We start from the raw sequence: 22,073 nt of genomic DNA, 5'->3' as shown, positions 1-22,073 counted from the left end.
TTTTTGATGATGGCCATTCTGACCGGTGTGAGGTGATGCCTCATTGTAGTGTTGATTTGCATTTCTCTAATGATGAGTGATGTTGAGCATCCTTTCATGTGTTTGTTGGCAATCTGTATATCTTCTTTGGAGAAATGTCTGTTTAGGTCTTCTGCCCATTTTTGGATTCAGTTGTTTGGTTTTTTGATACTGAGCTGCTTGAGCTGATTGTATATTTTGGAGATTAATACTTTGTCAGTTGCTTCGTTTGCAAATATTTTCTCCCATTCTGAGGGTTGTCCTTTTGTCTTGTTTATGATTTCCTTTGCTGTGCAGAAGGTTTTAAGTTTCATTAGGTCCCATTTGTTTATTTTTGTTTTTATTTCCCTTTCTCTAGGAGATGGGTCAAAAAGGATCTTGCTGTGATTTATGTCATAGAGTGTTCTGGCTATGTTTTCCTCTAAGAGTTTGATAGTGTCTGGCCTTACATTTAGGTCTTTAACCCATTTTGAGTTTATTCTTGTGTGTGGTGTTAGGGAGTGTTCTAATTTCATTCTTTTGCTTGTAGCTGTCCAGTTTTCTCAGCACCACTTATTGAAGTGGCTGTCTTTCTCCATTGTATATTCTTGACTCCTTTATCAAAGATAAGGTGACCATATGTGTGTGGGTTTTTTCCAAATTGGATTCCTTTTCTTTCTTTTTCTTCTCTGATTGCTGTGGCTAAAACTTCCAAAACTATGTTGAATTATAGTGGTGAGAGTGGGCAACCTTGTCTTGTTCCTGATATTAGAGGTAATGGTTTCAGTTTTTCACCATTGAGTACGATGTTGGCTGTGGGTTTGTCATCTATGGCCTTTTCTTGATGAGTGTGCCTAATGGTTTATCAATTTTGTTTATCTTCTCAAAGAACCAGCTTTTAGTTTTATTTACCTTTGCTATTGTTTCCTTCATTTCTTTTTCATTTATTTCTGAACTGATCTTTGTGATTTCTTTTGTTCTGCTAAATTTGGGGTTTTTTTTTATTTTTTTGGCTCTTCTTTCTCTAATTGCTTTAGGTGTAAGGTTAGGTTGTTTATTTGAGATTTTTCTTGTTTCTTGAGGTAGGATTGTATTGCTGTAATTTCCCTCTTAGAACTGCTTTTGCTGCATCCCATTGGTTTTGGGTCGTCATGTATTCATTGTCATTTGTTTCTAGGTGTTTTTTGATTTCCTCTTTGATTTCTTCAGTGATCTCTTAGTTATTTAGTAGTGTATTGTTTAGCCTCCATGTGTTTGTATATTTTACAGTTTGTTTCCTGTAATTGATATCTAGTCTCATACTGTTGTGGTTGGAAAAGATACTTGATATGATTTGAGTTTTTAAAAATTTACGAAGGCTTGATTTGTGACCTAAGATATGACCTATCCTGGAGAATGTTCTATGAGCACTTGAGAAGAAAGTGTATTCTGTTGTTTTGGGTTGCAATGTCCTGTAAATATCAATTAAGTTCATCTTGTTTAATGTGTCATTTAAAGCTTCTGTTTCCTTCTTTACTTTCATTTCGGAAGATCTGTCCATTGGTGAAAGTGGGGTGTTAAGGTCCCCTACTATGATTGTATTACTGTCGATTTCCCCTTTTATGGCTGTTAACATTTGCCTTATGTATTGAGGTGCTCCTATGTTGTGTGCATAAAATGAGAATTGCTACTCCAGGTTTCTTTTGATTTCCATTTGCATGGAATATCTTTTTCCATCCCCTCACTTTCAGTCTGTATGTGTCCCTAGGTCTGAAGTGGGTCTCTTGTAGACAGCATATATATGGGTCTTATTCTTGTATCCATTCAGCCTGTCTATGTGTTTTGGTGGGAGCATTTAATCCATTTACATTTAAGGTAATTATGGATATGTATGTTCTTACTACCATTTTTAAAATTGTTTTTGGTTTGTTATTGTGGTCTTTTCCTTCTCTGTGTTTCCTGCCTAAAGAAGTTCCTTTAGCATTTGTTGTAAAGCTAGTTTGGTGGTGCTGAATTCTCTTAGCTTTTGCTTGTCTGTAAAGGTTTTAATTTCTCCGTCGAATCTGAATGAGATCCTTGCTGGGTAGAGTAATCTTGGTTGTAGGTTTTTCCGTTTCATCACTTTAAATATGTCCTGCCACACCCTTCTGGCTTGCAGAGTTTCCACTGAAAGATCAGCTGTTAACCTTATGGGGATTCCCTTGTATGTTATTTGTTGCTTTTCCCTTGCTGCTTTTAATATTTTTTCTTTAATATTTAATTTTTGATAGTTTGATTAATATGTGTCTTGGCATGTTTCTCCTTGGATTTATCCTGTATGGGACTCTGCGCCTCCTGGGCTTGATTGACTATTTCCTTTCTCGTATTAGGGAAGTTGTCAACTATAATCTCTTAAAATATTTTCTCAGTCCCTTTCTTTTTCTCTTCTTCTTCTGGGACCCCTATAATTCTAATGTTGGTGCGTTCAATGTTGTCCCAGAGGTCTCTGAGACTGTCCTCAATTCTTTTCATTCTTTTTTCTTTATTCTGCTCTGCGGTAGTTATTTCCATTATTTTGTCTTCCAGGTCACTTATCCGTTCTTCTGTCTCAGTTATTCTGCTATTGAGTCCTTGTAGAGAATTTTTAATTTCATTTATTGTGTTGTTCATCATTGTTTGTTTGCTCTTTAGTTCTTCTAGGTCTTATTAAATGTTTCTTGTGTTTTCTCATTCTATTTCCAAGATTTTGGATCATCTTTAGTATCATTATCTCAATTCTTTTTCAGGTAGACTGCCTATTTCCTCTTCATTTGTTTGATCTGGTGGATTTTTACCTTTCTCCTTCATCTGCTGTGTATTTCTCTGTCTTCTCATTTTGCTTAATTTACTGTGTTTGAGGTCTCCTTTTCACAGGCTGCAGGTTTGTAGTTCCAGTTGTTTTGGGGGTCTGCCCCCAGTGGGTGAGGTTGGTTCAGTGAGTTGTGTAGGCTTCCTGGTGGAGGGGACTAGTGCCTGTGTTCTGGTGCATGAAGTTGGATCTTGTCTTTCTTGTGGGCAGGACTGCATTTGGTGGTGTGTTTTGGGTATCTGTGAACTTATTATGATTTTAGGCAGCTTCTGTGCTAATGGGTGGGGTTGTGTTTCTGTCTTGCTAGCTGTTTGGCATGGGGTGTCCTTCACTGGAGCTTGCTGGTCGTTGAGTGGAGCTGGGTCTTAGCATTGAGACGGAGATCTCTCGGAGGGCTCTCGCTGACTGATATTACATGTGGCCAGGAGGTCTCTGGTGGTCCAACGTCCTGAACTCGGCTCTCCCACCTCAGAGACTCAGGCCTGACACCCGGCCAGAGCACCAAGACCCTGTCAGCCACTGCTCAGAAGAAAAGGGAGAAAAGAAAACAGAAAGAAAGAAAGAAAAAATAATAAAATAAATAAAGTTATTAAAATAAAAATTTTTTTAAAATATTTTTAAAAGGTAATAAAAAAGAAGAGAGCAACTAAACCAATAAACAAATCCACCAATGATAATAAGAGCTAAAAAATAATTGACAGACAGAACCCTAGGACAAATGTTAAAAGCAAATGTATACAGACAAAATCACACAAAGAAGCATACACATACACATTTACAAAAAGAGAAAAAGGAAAAAATATATATATATATTTTAAAAAGGAAGAGCACAACCATATCAATAAGCAAATCTACCAATGATAATAAGCTGTAAATACTAAACTAAGATAAACATTAAAGTAGAAACCAATTAGACACAGAAAGGAAACCCCATTTCTACAGTTGCTCCCAAAGTCTACCACCTCAGTTTTGGGGTGATTCGTTGTTTATTCAGGTATTCCACAGATGCAGGGTACATCAAGTTGATTGTGTAGATTTAATCTGCTGCTCCTGAGGCTGCTGGGAGAAGTTTCCCTTTCCCTTCTTTGTTCGCACAGCTCCTGGGGTTCAGCTTTGGATTTAGCCCCGCCTCTGTGTGTAGGTTGCCCTCTGGCATCTGTTGTTTACCCGGACAGGAGGGGGTTAAAGGAACAGCTGATTTGGGGGCTCTGGCTCACCAGGCCAGGGGGAGGGAGAGGTATGGAATGCAGGGCGAGCCTGCTGTGGCAGAGGCTGGCATGACATTGCAACAGCCTGAGGTGCACCATGTCTTCTCCTGGGGAAGTTGTCCCTGGATCACGGGACCCTGGCAGTGACAGGCTGCACAGGCTCCTGGGAGGGGAGGTGTTGATAGTGACCTGTGCTTGCACACAGGCTTCTTGGTGCCTGAAGCAGCAGCGTTAGCATTTCATGCCCGTCTCTTTTGTCCACGCTGATAGCCGCAGCTCATGCCCACCTCTGGAGCTTGTTTAGGCAGTGCGCTGAATCCCCTGTCCTCGCGCACCCCGAAACAATTGTCTCCTGACTCTTAGGCAGATCCAGACTTTTTCCCGGACTCCCTCCTGGCTAGCTGTGGCACAGTAGCCCCCTTCAGGCTGTGTTCGTGCAGCCAACCCCAGTCCTCTCCCTGGGATCCGATCTCCGAAGCCTAAGCCTCAGCTCCCAGCCCCCACCTGCCCCAGCGGTTGTGCAGACAAGCCTCTCAGGCTGGTGAGTGCTGGTCGGCACCAATCCTCTGTGCGGGGATCTCTCCGCTTTGGCCTCCGCACCCCTGTGGCTGCGCTCTCCTCCGTGGCTCCGAAGCTTCCCCCTCTGCCACCCGCAGTCTCCGCCCGCGAAGGGGCTTCCCAGTGTGTGGAAACCTTTCCTCCTTCACAGCTCCCTCCCAGAGGTGCAGGTCCCGTCCCTATTCTTTTTTCTCTGTTTTTACATTTTTCTTTTGCCCTACCCAGGTACGTGGGGAGTTTCTTGCCTTTTGGGAAGTCTGAGGTCTTCTGCCAGCGTTCAGTAGGTGTTCTGTAGGAGTTGTTCCACATGTAGATGTATTTTTTGATGTATTCATGGGGAGGAAGGTGATCATGTCTTACTCCTCTGCCGTCTTGAAGGTCCTCTCTCGGTTTTTAAAGTATAATTTAATCTGTTTCTTAAACATTAACATCAAAGGTGGTCTGAAACAAAATCAAGATGAGGAAAAGGACTATTTATCTCATTTATACTATTCACAGAGCAGTGAATAGTATTTTTTGGTCAGAAAACTTTCTTAGATGCTGGTTGTCTCCAAAGAGCTTCAGGTGCTGTAGGATTTCTCTCCTTAATGTACCAGGTACTGCTCTAAGGGTGGAAACGTGGGCTCTGCTCCTTTATAGTCCTGCAGGCAATCCCTCAACTACAGTTTGCATTTGGAGGCCTCAACATGCAGGCCCCTGTCAGTGTCAAGGGACCTGTAGTCAGAGCTTCTCTTGGCTGGGCCAAGGGTGGACTATACAGGTTACTATTTGCTATATTAATACAAAAGGCTGCTATCGTTCACTCTGTTCAAATTCTCAGCCTATAATTTGCAGGTTATAGCAGTTGGAGCTTTTCTCTTTAACTTATGCTTACTCAGAGAAAGCATGTCTAATGGTTTTTTAAATTCAACATCAGCATTTGCAGGCTCGAGAAACTAAAGTGAAATATATTATAGAATCATGGAATTTAAACTTTAACAAATAAGTAGTGAATATGTCTTCCACTTGTTGGTACTGTGGTGGGTGCCAGGTACAATGAAAAGAGTAGATGCATTGCCTGCTGTCACAGAGCTTGCAGACTGGTGGGGATATGGGTAACTAGGCGTTCAATTAAAGCAATGCTAATGCTGTGACAGGGAAAGTACAGGTTCTTGGGAGCATGTGGGCTTGCATGGATCAGGGAAAGCTTCTGCAAGAGAAGTTGGTAAGCTGGCATCCCAAGGGTCTGCAGGAGTTTGCCAGGTAATTGCATCATGGTTAATTTTGGACATGTTGTGGAGAGATAGTCTAGGGAAGCAGGTAGATATAAGGGTTGGAGCTAATGACATTTGTTTGGAGATGTGACCCTGGGTAAAGACATGCATATGGAGGTCACAATCATAGAGATGACATTTGGAACTATTTGGGAGGTTGAGAGGGTATGTGCAGAGAGGATGAAGTGTGGGACTAACATCAAATTTTGAGGAACACCAATTCCCTAAGATGAGAGGGAGTAGTCAACAAAGGAAGGAGAGGAGGAGGAGCAGAAAAGCAGACGATGTTGGTGACATAGAGACCAGATGAAGGTCAGACTTTAAGATGGAGGATGTGGTAACAAGTGTCCGATGCTTCTGAAATGTCATCTGAGGCTGCCTGACAGTGATCTCTGATCTCAGTAACATGTACTGTTAGTTTATTATAAACTTTGGCTGAGCAGTTTTAAGAGAACAGGGAGCTTGAAGCCAAATTATGGCAATTGGAGAAATGAGGTGCATGTGAAGAAGTAGAGGCAAATATTGCAGAGAACTTTTGTGTATGAACAAAATGACAGAAGCAAGATAATACTTACAGGTGGTTGTAAGGCTAAGGAATGGTCATGTTTAGGATGAAGAAGATGAAAATTAAGCACATTTAATGTTGATCAAAACTAGCCTTTGAAAAGGAAGATGTTGATACAGCAGAGAGAGGAAGTAACTGATAAAGCATAAGCATCTTATTGTACTAAGGCCTTCTCTACTTTGCATCAAGCGAATCTCTCCCAAAAGCCAAACCTCCTGAAATTATCCCTCTGTGTGGTGTCACAGAGGTTTTGCACCCCGGGGCAGTAAACGATGGGGAGGCTTGGGATGAGTAGGAGATACTTTCTTTTATTAAGTGATATAAGTTCCAAATGTGAGAATGGAAGTGGAAATGGAGATGCACCAAACGTACATCTCTCTTCTCAGGCAGATGTATTTTATGCAGTATGGTTGTCAATGTTGACAGTGTTAAAAATCTGCTTAATGAAAAATGTAAATAGACTTTGATAACTTTTAAAATGAATTAACTTCCAAATAATTAAAAAATACAACTGTTTGGCTTAGGAAAAATAGAATTTACCTAGTCTTATCTGTAACAGCTTACGCATAATTGGGGGACAGGATTTAATATTAGCGTCATGTAACAGTAAACTCAGACAACAAATTAAGAGAGATTTTTTTCTTTGATACCTGTGACAATCACATATAGATTAAATCTTTATATGGTTGAACATTTATATTAATTTTAATCATGTTCAGAAATATATTGTACTAAGAAACAGATCTTCAGTTCAATATATTACAAAGTATAAACATTTTTTAATGTTTAAATGTTAATGAGTCTGCATTCATCAGGCTATCCTTTCTTTATTAATATGCATAGTACATATTACACATCCACTTTTGTTTTTGTTTTTTTATAAATTTATTTATTTACTTTTGGCTGTGTTGGGTCTTTGTTGCTGCGCGTGGGCTTTCTCTAGTTGTGGCGAGCGGGGGCTACTCTTAGTTGTGGTGCGTGGGCTTCTCATTGCAGTGGCTTCTCTTGTTGCAGAGCATGGGCTCTAGGTGTGCAGGCTTCAGTAGTTGTGGCATGCAGGCTCAGTAGTTGTGGTTCACAGGCTCTACAGCACAGGCTTAGTAGTTGTGGCTCATGGGCTTGGTTGCTCCGTGGCATCTGGGATCTTTCCGGACCAGGGATCGAACATGTGTCCCCTGCATTGTCAGACGGATTCTTAACCACTGTGCCACCAGGGAAGTCCCTACACACCCACTTTTGGATTAAAGTATATGTGGGTTTACTAGTAAAAGAGGTAAATTGCCAACTGCCTTAAGAATATTTTTCCCTGTATTAAAGGTAAATTAAATGTATTCATTACATTTAAGTGTATTAAATGTAAATGTGATAATGTCTTCTTACTGGCCTATTAAAGAATAACAGGAAAATAGATGAAGATAATTTAGGTCCTAGAATCAAGTAGGTTAATTTTCTTTATAACAAGTTGAGAGGGGGATCAAGATGGTGGAGGAGTAGGAAGCAGAGTTCAACGTCCTCCACAGGATCATTAAAAATACATCTACAAGTGGAACAATTCACACAGAACAGCTACTGAGCGCCGACAGAAGACCTCAGATGTCTGAAAAGACCGGGTAGGACAAGAGGAAAAAGAAAAAGAAAGAATCAGGATGGGACCTGTGCCCCAGGGAGGGAGCTGTGAAGGAGGAAAGATTCCTGAACCTTGGGAAGGCTCCTCACCAGCGGAGAAATTAGACTGGATGGAGGGGGGAGTTTTGGAGCCTAAATAGGGTAGAGCAGCAACTGGTTTGTGGAAGGCAAAACAGAGAGTAACCTACACAGAGAGTTGGCACCACCACCCTGTGCTCCCCAACCTGAGATACTCCTCTGTTGGTGAGGGTGGGGATCGGGTGCTGAAGCTCACACTACAAAGCTCAGTCCCAGGGAGAGGACCAGGATTAGGTGCGGAAACAGCCTGAACAGTTCAGGCTGTGGCAACTGAGGGTGTATTAGGAAGAAGCCTGGGCCCTCCAGAGAGGCAAGTCACCATTATTGGGAGAGGCATGAGGAGAGGGGCAGGACCACCATAAAAGCTCCTTTCCCTGTGAGCACTCCCAGGCAACAGGACTTCGCCTACAGGAGCTCTGGGAATGGGAGAGAATTTCTGCCGCCATCTTGGGCTCCAGAGGCTGGCACTGGCTACCTCTTCCAGGCCCTGCCCCTGCTGACCTGGAAGGGTGCAGACAGTTCCCCAAACTAGAACTTCTGCCAGTGGGTCGCAGGACCCGCTCCACTGACCCAGAATGGTGCAGACAGATTCCCCCACTGGGAATTTTGCTGGCGGGCCACAGAACCTGTCCCCACTGACAGACAGATCCAGCCACTGGGAATTCTGCCACTGGGCCCAGGACCTGCCCGCTGTCCTGGAAGGGCACGGATAGTTTTTGTGACTGGGAAATCTATCATTGGGTGCCAGAACCCACCTGACTGTCCCGGGAGGGGACAGATAGCTCTCCCTGCTAGGAGAGCTGTCAGTGGGTGCCTGGACATGCCCCCACTGTCCCGGCAAGGTGCAGAAAGCTTCCACAACTGGGAAATCCATCAGTGGGTGCTGGAACCCACCCTGCTGTCCCAGGAGGGCATGGATAGCTCTACCTACTAGGAAATCTGTCAGTGGGTGCTGGGACCTGCCCCACTGCCCTGGGAGGTGCAGATAACTCCCCCCACTAGGAAATTCATCAGCAGGTGCCAGGATCGGCCCCCATCCCGGGAGCATGCAGAAACCCCTCACTACTAGGAAATCTGCCAGTGGGTGCCGGGACCCACCCTGCTGTCCCAGGAGGGCATAGATAGCTCCTCCCACTAGGAAATTAGCCCAGAGGAGGGACTGAAACCACAGCTGAGCCGCAGGGGCTATATGACTAATGAAGAAGAGCTGAAATCTCTCCTCGTGGCTGTGTGAACTGCAGAGTTTCACTTCCACTGCCAGCTTCCTAAATTCAGCACCTGCGAAACATCTGAAAGGACAACAAGTGCTCCTGCAGCTGGGATGGGTCTGGAGTTAGCAGCTGTGGGCTCTGTGGGCATGTACACGTTGGGGGTAGGGGCAGACCAGAGTTCGAGCTGCCTCCATAGCTCCCACAGCGGGTCCAGGTGCATGACCACTATAGTACTGGGACCTAACCTCAGTGGACCTGCTCCAGTGGACAGGTGAAACCAATGCCTAAGAGTCGCCAGGGCCAATTTCTGGCATACTCACAGTTAAGGCGGGACCAAGAGCGGTGCCAACAACAATATACTTTGTGAGCCCACACAACAGGCAAAAGGGGACACAACAGAACACATTCACAGGTGAACAACTCCAAAGGAGGAAAACTCAGTGGCTTCCCTCCAAGTGGGAGTACTCCAATCCCACCTACCTCATACCACAGATCAGAATCACAGCTAAGAAACAGATCTGGGGACCTCTACTCCAACAACTAGGGAGCAGACCTCACCCCTGACAAGGCAGTGACAACCACAAAGCAAAGAGGAGGCCCTGCTCCATATCTAGGGCAGGATCTGATCACCACAACACCAATCAAACCCCCATCAAGGGGATAACAGCACAAGCCTCTGGACCAAACTCACCCACCAGGGGGCAGACTCCAGAAGCAAGAGGAACTGCATACCTGCAACCTGTGGAAAGGGGACCACAACACAGTAAATTTGACAGAATGAGGCAACAAAGAAATATGTTGCAGATGAAGGAGCAAGATAAAAACAAGAACAACTAAATGAAGAAGAGATAAGCAATCTATCTGAAAAAGAATTCAGAGTCATGATAGTAAAGATGATCCAAAATCTCTGAAACAGAATGGAGGCACGGATCAAGAACATAAAAGAAAAATTTAACAAAGACATAGAAGAACTAAATAACATACAAACAGAGATGAACAAGACAATTACCAAAATGAAAAATACACTAGAAGGAATCAATAGCAGAATAATTGAGGCAGAAGAACAGATAAGTGACCTGGAAGACAGAATGGTGGTAATCTCTGCCACAGAGCAGAAGATATTCCATGCTAATGGAAATCAAAAGAAAGCTGGAGTAGCAATAAAAAAAAAAAAAAAAAGAAAAGAAAAAAAGAAATCGATTACAGGAAAAAAACAGTAAAAAACACGAACACATGGAGGCTAAACAATACACTACTAAATAACCAATGGATCACTGAAGAAATCAAAGAAGACATCAAAAAAATACCTGGAAACAAATGATAATGAAAACATGATGACCCAAAACCAATGGGATGAAGCAAAAGCAGTTCTAAGAGGGAAGTTTATAGCAATACAATCCCACATCAAGAAATAAGAAAAATCTCACATAAACAACCTAACCTTATACCTAAAGCAACTAGAGAAAGAAGAACAAACAAAACCCAAAGCTAGTAGAAGGAAAGACATCATAAAGATCAGAAGAGAAATAAATGAAATAGAAATGAAGAAAACAATAGCAAAGATCAATGAAACTAAAAGCTGGTTCCTAGAGAAGATAAACAAAACTGATAAACCTTTAGCCAGACTCATCAAGAAAAAAAGGGAGAGGACTCAAATCAGTAAAATTAGAAATGAAAAAGAAGTTGCAGCTGACACTGCAGGAAGACAAAGGATCATAAGAGAATACTACAAACAGCTATATGCCAATAATATGGACAACCTGGAAGAAATGGACAAATTCTTAGAAAGGTATAACCTTCCAAGACTGAACCAGGAAGAAATAGAAAATATGAACAGAACAATCACAAGTAATGAAATTGAAACTGTGATTAACAGTCTTCCAACAGGGACTTCCCTGGTGGCACAGTGGTTAAGAATCAGCCTGCCAATGCAGAGGACATGAGTTTGATCCCTGGTCCTGGCAGATTCCACATGCTGTGGAGCAACTAAACTGGTGCCCTAACCTTATACCTAAAGCAACTAGAGAAAGAAGAACAAACAAAACCCAAAGCTAGTAGAAGGAAAGACATCATAAAGATCAGAAGAGAAATAAATGAAATAGAAATGAAGAAAACAATAGCAAAGATCAATGAAACTAAAAGCTGGTTCCTAGAGAAGATAAACAAAACTGATAAACCTTTAGCCAGACTCATCAAGAAAAAAAGGGAGAGGACTCAAATCAGTAAAATTAGAAATGAAAAAGAAGTTGCAGCTGACACTGCAGGAAGACAAAGGATCATAAGAGAATACTACAAACAGCTATATGCCAATAATATGGACAACCTGGAAGAAATGGATAAATTCTTAGAAAGGTACAACCTTCTAAGACTGAACCAGGAAGAAATAGAAAATATGAACAGAACAATCACAAGTAATGAAATTGAAACTGTGATTAACAGTCTTCCAACAGGGACTTCCCTGGTGGCACAGTGGTTAAGAATCAGCCTGCCAATGCAGAGGACATGAGTTTGATCCCTGGTCCTGGCAGATTCCACATGCTGTGGAGCAACTAAACTGGTGCACCACAACTACTGAGCCTGTGCACTAGAGCCCACAAGCCACAACTACTGAGCCCGTGCGCCACGACTGCTGAAGACCGCGCACCCTAGAGCTCGTGCGCTGCAACTACTGAAGCCCGCGTACTCTACAGCCTGCATGCTGCAACTACTGAAGCCTTTGTGCCTACAGCCCGTGCTCTGTAACAGGAGAAACCACTGAAATGAGAAGCCTGCACACCTCAAGGAAGAGGAGCCCCCACTTGCTGCAACTAGAGAAAGCCCACACACAGCAATGAAGACCGAACATGGCCCCAAAAAAAATAAACAAACAAACAAAATTCTTCCAACAAACAAAAGTCTAAGACCAGATGGCTTCACAGGTGAATTCTACCAAACATTTAGAGAAGAGCTAACACCTATCCTTCTCAAACTCTCCCAAAATATCGCAGAGGAAGGAACGCTCCCAAGCTCATTCTATGAGGCCACTATCACCTTGATACCCAAACCAGACAAAGATATCACAAAAAAAGAAAATTACAAGGCCAATATCACTGATGAATATAGACACAAAAATCCTCAACAAAATACTAGCAAACAGAATCCAACAACAAATTTAAAGGTTCACACACCATGATCAAGTGGGATTTATCCCAGGGTTGTAAAAAGATTCTTCAATATAGGCAAATCAATCAATGTGATACACATATTAACAAATTAAAGAATAAAAACCATATGATCATCTCAAGAGATGAAGAAAAAGCTTTTGGCAAAATTCAACACCCATTTATGACAAAAACTCTCCAGAAAGTGGGCATAGAGGGAACCTACCTCAACATAATAAAGGCCATGTATGACAAACCCACAGCAAACATCATTCTCAATGGTGAAAAACTGAAAGCATTTCCTCTCAGATCAGGAACAAGACAAGGATATCCACTCTTGCCACTGTTATTCCAAATAGTTTTAGCAGTCCTAGCCACAGCAATCAGAGAAGAAAAAGAAATAAAAGGAATACAAATTGGAAAAGAAGAACCATACTCCCCAACACCATACACAAAAGTAAACTCAAAATGGATCAAAGACCTAAATGTAAGGCCGGACACTGTAGAACTCTTTGAGGAAAACATAGGCAGAATACTCTTCGACATAAATCGCAGCAAGATCTTTTTTGATACACCTCCTAGAGTAATGAAAATTAAAACAAAAATAAACAAATGGGATCTAAGTAAACTTAAAAGCTTTTGCATAGCAAAGGAAAACATAAACAAAACTAAAAACCCTCAGAATGGGAGAAAGTATTTGCAAACAAAGCAACCAACAAGGGATTAATCTCCAAAATATACAAACAGCTCATGCAGCTCAATGTATCAAAAATAAAAAACAAAACAACCCAATCAAAAAGTGGGAGGAAGATCTAAATAGACATTTCTCCAAAAAAGACATACAGATGCCCAACAAACACATGAAAAGATGCTCAACATCATTAATTATTGGAGAAATGCAAATCAAAACTACAATGAGGTATCACATCACACCGGTCACAATGGCCATCATCAAAAAATCTACAAACAATAAATGCTGGAGAGGATATGGAGAAAAGGGAACCCTCCTACACTGTTGGTAGGAATGTAAATTGGTACAGCCACTATGGAGAACAGTATGGAGGTTCCATAAAAAACTAAAAATATAACTACCATACATATGACCCAGCAATCCCACTCCTAGGCATATACCCAGAGAAAACCATAATTCCAAAAGATACATGCACCCCAATGTTCATTGCATCACTATTTACAATAGCCAGGACATGGAAGCAACCTAAATGTCAATCAACAGAGGAATGGGTAAAGAAGATGTGGTACACATACAATGGAATATTTACTCAGCCATAAAAAGGAACAAAATAGTGCCATTTGCAGAGACGTGGATAGACCTAGAGACTGTCATACAGAGTGAAGTAAGTCAGAAGGAGAAAAATATCGTATAATATTGCTTATACATGGAATCTAGAAAAATGGTACAGATGAACTTCTTTGCAAAGCAGAAATAGAGACACAAACTTATGGATACCCAGGGGGTAAGGGGGAGGAGTAAATTGGGAGATTGGGATTGACATATACACACTACTATGTGTAAAATAGATAACTAATGAGAACCTACTGTATAGCACAGGAAACTCTACTCAATGCTCTGTGGTGACCTTAATGGGAAGGAAATCTAAAAAAGAGGGGATATAATGTATACATATAAATGATTCCCTTTGCTGTACAGCAGAAACTAACAAAACATTGTAAAGCAACTATACTCCAATAAAAATTAATTTAAAAAAACAAGTTGAGGACTTCCCTGGTGGTGCGGTGGTTAAGAATCTGCCGGCCAATGCAGGGGACACGGGTTCGAGCCCTGGTCCGGGAAGATCCCACATGCCATGGAGCAACTAAGTCCATGTGCCACAACTACTGAGCCTGTGCTCTAGAGCCTGCGAGCCACAACTACTGAGCCCGCATGCCACAACTACTGAAGCTTTCGCTCCTAGAGCCCGTGCTCCACAACAAGAGAAGCCACCACAGTGAGAAGCCCACGCACCACAACAAAGAGTAGCCCCTGCTTGCCACAACTAGAGAAAGCCCGTGCACAGCAACAAAAACCCAATGCAACCAAAAATAAATAAATAATAAATAAATAAATAAATTTATTTCTAAAAAGTTGAAAGGAAAACTGAGATTATGAAAAATATTTTGACTCTCAAGGTATTGAGCATCACTGACTTTCACTGGTAAATGAAGTTCAGCAAATTGGCAAATTTCATTGCCCCTTTTTCTGACTGTTTACTGATTAAAGGAATGGTTGCTGCAAATATTTATACCAAGACATAGTTAGGGAACAGTTGGTTAAGTGGCCTCCAGAATATTTTCAAAAACTAGACTAAGAATAATTTTACAAATTTATTTGGGATTATGCCTTGGAAGGAACCAAACACCAGTGTATTCTTTCTTGTAGCCTCAGTCTACTTCTTGCCATTTCCTTTCTCTTATTAACACTCATATCTTTTAGATGGGCCATTGTTCCTCTCTCTCTTTGATTAACCTTCTATGATTTTTAACCTGTGAGCACAGATATCAGTTCTTCTTTTCAAGAAAGGGATTGAGAATAACTGTACGTGACAATTTCATCTCGGTCATGTATGATTTGAACTTGAACTATTTAGGCACAACCTCAACTAGTGTATTCTAGGAGCTAACTGAATGATGCCGTGTGTCTTAATTCAGGCTGTTCTAACAGGGTACCAGAGACTGGGTGGCTTATAAAGGGCAGAAATTTATTTGTCACAGTTCCAGAGCCTGGAAGTCTGAGATCAGCATGCCAGCAAGGTTGAGTTCTGGTGAGAGCCCTCTTCTGGGTTGCACACTGCTAGCTTCTCTTTGTATCCTCACGTGGTGGAGAGCAGAGAGAGGAAGCAAGCTGTCTTGTGAGTCTCATGAAGGCATTAATTCCATTCATGAGGGCTCCAGCCTCGTAACTTCATCTAATCCTAGTGACCTCCCAAACACCCCCGCTTCCTAACACCGTCACATTGAGGATTAGAGTTTCCATGTATGAATTTTGGGTACATACAAACATTCAGTCTGGTGATCAGATCCCAAGGTATTGTGGTTATGGCAAGGGTTCATTAGAATATTTTTCATTCCCAACATTTATTTGAGGATAAAGAACACATTCCTTGATGCTGCCTTCATTTATTATTGCACATTCATCCTGAATTGATTACTAATTAAGTGTTACAATGCTACTGTGAACAAGATCACCAAGGACCTACCAGACAGATTCCACAGACTTTAGTCTTTATCAAAAATGATGATGATACCAGCTACAAATTTCTTTGCTTTTTCTGAGGGACTCATGTAATCCTTCCAGCATAGTTGAAACTGACTTGTTAATATTCTCATTTCCAAAGAACCACCTGCTAAGAGTTTATATAAATAAAACAATCTAATAAGTAAATGGCAAATCCAGGTTTCAAAACCTAATATGTCAGATTCCAAACTCCACCTCCCTATCCACACCATAGACACCTGTGCAAATCACATGTATTGAACCATCACTTATTTTCTGGAAAGCCCTATACTTTACTTCTAACACACTAATGTTCACTTGTTGTCTCATACCTCGCTGTAACAAATTCTCTATGTTTTTGCCTTTGCTTTCTATACCTCACTGTTACAAACTCTCTATGTTTTTCCTTTGCTTTCTATACCTCACTGTTACAAATTCTCTATGTTTTCAGTAATTTATCATCCACTTCCAAATGTGGAGATGAGTTGGCCAAATAACAAATATTCTGATTATTTTATACAATAAATAAAATGAAATTATCAACTGGCAATTACTTCCGAGAGCCTAGTGATCAATAAAATTAATAATTCTAATAATTATAAAATAAACACATTTAATTATCCCTGGTGATACATGTAGATTGCTCAATTATTTCTCACCATAAATTTATGAGATGCGTGATAGAGAAGACCCTTGAGAGTTATGGCCCCTACACCAGATAGTGATTGAATTACAAACATTTCAGGGAGTCCTCTGTGGAAAACACAGAGCTAATGGCTCTGTGGATTCAAGGTAACAAAAACCTATCTTATGCTACCAACTTACATGAATATGGGAAATGATTGGAGGAAGAAATTAAGACGACATTCACTAATGGGTAAAATGTGGGGAACAGAGCAGAGCATCACCAGTGCCATCAGCAGAGAGACCAGAAGTTCAGCACTTCACCTGGACCACAGTGAAACTAAGTGCATGCCCTCAACTCAGCAATGTGCCCAGAGCTCCAAAAGATGGGTTTTATTTACTGCCTGATTCACAGCACAGGCTCATTACTATGAGTCCATGAGCTTCTCCCATGTTTCCTTTCCTTCTAGAACATGTTCCTTCATGTCTATGTGGTTATGCTGCAGGGGACCACAAGGTCAGAACTATTATAGACATTGCCTTTTCTTTCTGCCATTTTCTTACTGGAGACCTATAGTCCTCCACAGGCTGGGCCAGTACCCCCAGGAATACTGGTTCTTTTCAGGAGAATATGGGTGTGGAGGTCCTAATTCCAAGAGAATTGTATTTTCTCAGCAACACCTCACTCGCAAGGGAGAGATCACATCTAGTCACACCCTCTCCTCTAGAGTGACAGAGTCCCCTTCCTAACGTCCTGGACTCCCTCCCTGAGGGCAGGCTCACCACGTCCTGAGGACTTTACAGTCTCCTATCTGTGGAGGGGCTTATTTGTTTGGCAAATAATTTGTCTTCCAGAACCCTCACCCTTGCTCCTGGAGTGTTTGTGTGAAGGACCGTAGTTCTCAATGGTGACCTTCTCTTCTCCTGACCTGTGTCCGCAGGTATCAGAAGTGCCAGCAGCCCTCAGATGCTGAGAGCAAAAGTGTGTTTCCTTTAAGGAGGTGGATAAATTATCCAATTCTAATCATTTCACCCTGAGTAGACACATAATTGTTGTTTTGCCAAGTATAACTTTTATTATTGAACGCTTTTACTTAAACTGTTGAACACTTGTTATACTCAAAGTTTCTGAGCTGGAGGAAGGAGATTCATTGATGATGTTGTCTCTCATTAAAGCTTATATCACAGAAACCAGTGACCTTTAGTTGTTCATTCAGTCAGTTGACGCCACTGGCCTTCTCCCTTCCTCTGTCTCTGTCTCCCTCTGAGAATGCAGGGCAGTGAGGCCCAGACTGTGTCAGGGAGAAATAGCCTTCTTTCCTTTACTTATGTGTGATTCTTCATTTAAAGTTTTTATAAATTATATTGACTTAGTGACTTACTGGGCAAGATTTGTCTTGCTGCTCCTGCATTAGTTCTAATTCATGATGAGGTAAGAAAAATAAAGGGAAGTAAAGAAATGCAGAGGGGCTACAGTCTCTATCATTTTCAAACTTCAGATTTTTTGTTTTTCATTTCAACTCTCTTAGAAAGTAAAATTTGAGAGTTCTGTGGGCAAAAAGAAAACAAATGTAAGTCTGATTGTCACCAAAGTGAAAGAAGGAAAGTGATTTTCTGCTGACACATGACATATTCTAAGTTAGGAAACTTCACTGCAGCACAGCTGGAGATGAGGCTATGTCAGAGGGGAAGGATGAGGCCAATATGAATAGAAGAAAGTCAGGAACATCGCTGTTTCTGCAAGAAGCTCAAAGAAGACCAAGTCCTGGGTCTATTGCCTGCCTTCAGTTTTACCAGACCAGACACCTGATTTTTCTTCCATTTAATCCACATGTGATCCGTTAGCAGGAGAGAAGGAAGAAGTCACACCCACCAGCTCACAAGACACTGGCAACCAGCACCCTAGTTGCTAAAACACTAACCCTCTCTGGCAGGATCATGGAGATCAGCCTTCTCTGAGCATCTGTCAGGTGATAATCCACTCAGGCAATGAAGAGGGTGTTCTGAGAAAACTAACATTAAAAGAAAGGGAATCAGTTGATTCTAAAAGATTCTGATCTTAATCTGGATAATAGAATTGTGATATTAAAATATAATAACTGAATTTTCTTACATGCTTATTATGGACTAGACACTTTCAAACCTCTAGAAAATATTAACACAGTCCTCTCAGATACCCTGTTCAGAACATACTCACTTATACAACAAGGGAAATAAAAATCTGGATGGATGAACTATTCCAAATGTACCAAAGACCCAAGGGCAAACCTTAAGGAGAGTCTTTACAATGGCTTGTCTGGAAGAGCCCATTAAAGAAAGTGAAGGATAGAAATGGATGTGGGATTTAGGGACCAACAAGATGCCATGGCATGAAGTCAGTAGAGGTAAGAGAGTGAGATGACAAAGAATCCTTTTTTTTTCTTAATTTTTATTGGAGTATAGTTGATTTACAATGTTGTGTAGTTTCAGGTGTACAGCAAAGTGAATCAGTTGTACATATACATATATCCACCCTTTGTTAGGTTCTTTTCCCATATAGGCCATTACAGAGTACTGAGTAGGGTTCCCTGTGCTATACAGTAGGTTCTTATTAATTTTCTATTTTATATATAGTAGTGTGTATATGTCAATCCCAATCTCCCAATTTGTCCCCACCCTTACCCTAGTAACCATAAGTTTGTTTTCTACATCTATAACTCTATATCTATTTTGTAGATAAGTTCATTTATACCCTTTTTTTAGATTCCACATATAAGCGATATCATATGATATTTTTCTTTCTCTGTTTGACTTTCTTCACTCAGTATGACAATTTCTATGTCCATCCATGTTGCTGCAAATGGCATTATTTCGTTCTTTTTTATGGCTGATATTCCATTTTATATATATACCACATCTTCTTTATCCATTCATCTGTCGAGGGACATTTAGGTTGCTTCCATGTCCTGACTATTGTAAATAGTGCTGCAGTGAACATTGGGGTGCATGTGTCTTTTCGAATTTTGGTTTTCTCTGGATATATGCCCAGCAGTGGGATTGCTGGATCATATAGTAGCTCTGCTTTTAGTTTTTTAGGAACCTCCATACTGTTCTCCATAGTGGCTGTACCAATTTACGTTCCCACCAACAGTATAGGAGTGTTCTCTTTCTCCACACTCTCTCCATCAATTATTGTTTGTAGATATTTTTCGATGATGGCCATTGTAATTGGTATGAGGTGATACCTCATTGTAGTTTTGATTTGCATTTCTCTAATAATTAGTGATTTTGAGTATCTTTTCATGTGCTTTTTAGCCATCTGTGTGTCTTCTTTGGAGAAATGTCTATTTAGATCTTCCACCCATTTTTTGATTGGGTTGTTTTTTTGATATTGAGCTGCATGAGCTGTTTGTATATTTTGGAGATTATTCCCTTGCTTCGTTTGCAAATATTTTCTCTCATTCTGAGGGCTGTCTTTTCGTTTTGTGTATGACTTCCTTTGCTGTGTGAAAGCTTTTAAGTTTAACGAGGTCCCATTTGTTTATTTTTGTTTTTATTTCCATTACTCTAGGAGGTGGATCAAAAAAGATCTTGCTGCGATTTATGTCAGAGAGTGTTCTGCCTATGTTTTCCCCTAAGAGTTTTATAGTATCTGGTCTTACATTTAGGTCTTTAATCCATTTTGAGTTTATTTTTGTGTATGGTGTTACAGAGTGTTCTAATTTCATTTGTTTACATGTAGCTGTCCAGTTTTCCCAGCACCACTTATTGAAGAGGCTGTCTTTTCTCCATTGTATATTCTTACCTCATTTGTCATAGAGTAGGTGACCAGGTCTGTGGGTTTATTGCTGGACTTTCTCTCCTGTTCCATTGATCTATATTTCTGTTGTTGTGCCAGTAACTGTTCTGATTACTGTAGCTTTGTAGACGAAGGATCCTTGATTCCACTTCAGATGCCAAAGGATTGCTGTCTGTTGTTTTGTAGGGCAACACAGGGTGTGGTCTGAGTTAACTGAATAGACTTTAAGTTCTAAGGAAAGGTAGACAAAATCACTACTAAAGAGAAGGTAGTAGATTTTTTGCCAATTGAAAAAAAAAGAAGTTTTATGAGTGACTTCATCAGTGAAATACAGTAAAATACCTTCATTAACCCTAAACAACTACAGGTCCCTGGACCTATTTATTTTTGTCTTGAATTTTCTTGTGAGTTTAAGGAGGATAAAAAAGCACCTAAGAATCTCCAGCCATATGAGCTCTGACTTTTCTCCTTCAGGACCTCACTCTTCCCAGGAGACCACTTCAGGTCAGCCTCCTGTTCTCATTCTCAGTGAAGATACCTCCGTCTCTCAGCTCCAGCCCAGACTGGACATCCTGTTGTCTACTGAGAGAGTCCAGTGAAGAACCTCTTCTCTCTATTGTTCCAACCACTGGTTAAGATGTGGGTACTGAAGAGGCCTTATATATGACCAAGATGGAAGAGCATATGTGATTCCTAGACAGAAACAGTGAAGGTTTCTAAAGGGCTCCTTAGCAGGGAGAGTTTGGCTTGAACTCCAAAGTCAGCCACACTGCCTTGTATATTGAATTTATTTAAATTGCTAGCCTCATCCAGTTAATTAATCCAATTAATTGTGTTTAAATTTCTCACCTCATCCAATTAAAAAATCATTTAAAAACTGTAGGATTGAAATGAACATTATTAAATAGGGATTAATTGATAAAATGACATTTTTAGCCATAATTTAGGGGTGATGTTAGCTAATTTTTTGGACGCTAATCCTCAGGAAGGTTTCAATACTCTGACTTTAATGTACCTACTCAGTGCAGTATGCACCAATTGGAAAGAACAGAAAGATGATCGATCCATCAATGTCCTCTTTCCCATATTCTAAATTAAATAAATGAATTTTCACAAAAGTCTGTTGCTTTTAGAAATTGAGATCTTCAGTATGCATATTATTGATATACATCCTTCTGGGAAGACTCTACCCACTTGTTGCTAAATATAATCAAATCCCTGCCTGTGTCCTTTCTATTAAGCATTATTTTATTTTGTTTGTTTTTCAAGGAGGCTGCATCCTGATGGAATTTAAGATATTCCTAGGATTGCATTTGCCCAAGGAATAATTTTTCCTGCTCTTGGATGACTTGGTGGGTCCTGGGGAGGCAACAGAAGTTTGCAACTGGCACCGGAGTAACACTTGTTCCTTCCAAGACTCTGCAGGCTGCTGTGGTATCAGTGTCACCCGTGCTGCGGGCGCTGCTAGTGGGCAGACATTTGTGCGATAACTCTTGTGCTCTCAGCATCCAGTTCAAACTTCTCACTCTCTGAAAAGGAATGTTCTGGAGAAACACTTGCCTCAGTGCAGCTCATGTGAGTTGTTCCATGTCCTGAGGACCTGCTGCTATTCCAGTGAATGCCTTAAACATCTCTTTTCTCCTTCCATGTTCTCAAGCTGCTGCTGACTTTCAACTCCATGTTTCATGTGGTTGGGTTTTTCGAGCAAATGAGAGTCCTGAGCCTGGTGAGCCCCCTCCTAGTACAATCACCATGTGGAAGCGTCCAAATAAAGGCACAGATGAGCTCCCAGATTCTTTACCAACTCATCGGATGTGGACATGTGGGCAGTGCCAATAAAGAATGTCACTCGCCGTCTGGCTCTACAAGGATTAGTTCATTAGCCACTGCAGTCACTGACCTCCAACACTCTCTGAAAGGAGTTCAGGGCAGAGATCAGGAATGAGGCACTCTGTGCTCTGGGAAATAACTGGCAAAACAGGCCTTCGGATAGTTAG

The 22,073-nt window shown here is 41.1% G+C and overlaps 1 long non-coding RNA gene across 1 annotated transcript in view; it reads left to right on the top strand.

Moving 5' to 3' along the window:
- The window catches only part of LOC114486938 (uncharacterized), a 25,127-nt gene extending 4,179 nt beyond the window's left edge, over positions 1-20,948 (top strand). The window contains exon 3 of the long non-coding RNA XR_003681379.2: positions 20,551-20,948. This is a non-coding gene — a long non-coding RNA (uncharacterized lncRNA). The remainder of the gene's footprint in view (positions 1-20,550) is intronic.
- The last annotated feature ends 1,125 nt before the right edge of the window (positions 20,949-22,073 follow it).

This window comes from Physeter macrocephalus, chromosome 9 (assembly GCF_002837175.3).
Source record: "Physeter macrocephalus isolate SW-GA chromosome 9, ASM283717v5, whole genome shotgun sequence".
Taxonomy (NCBI): Eukaryota; Metazoa; Chordata; class Mammalia; order Artiodactyla; family Physeteridae; genus Physeter; species Physeter macrocephalus.
This window is presented reverse-complemented; position numbering and strand designations above follow the sequence as displayed.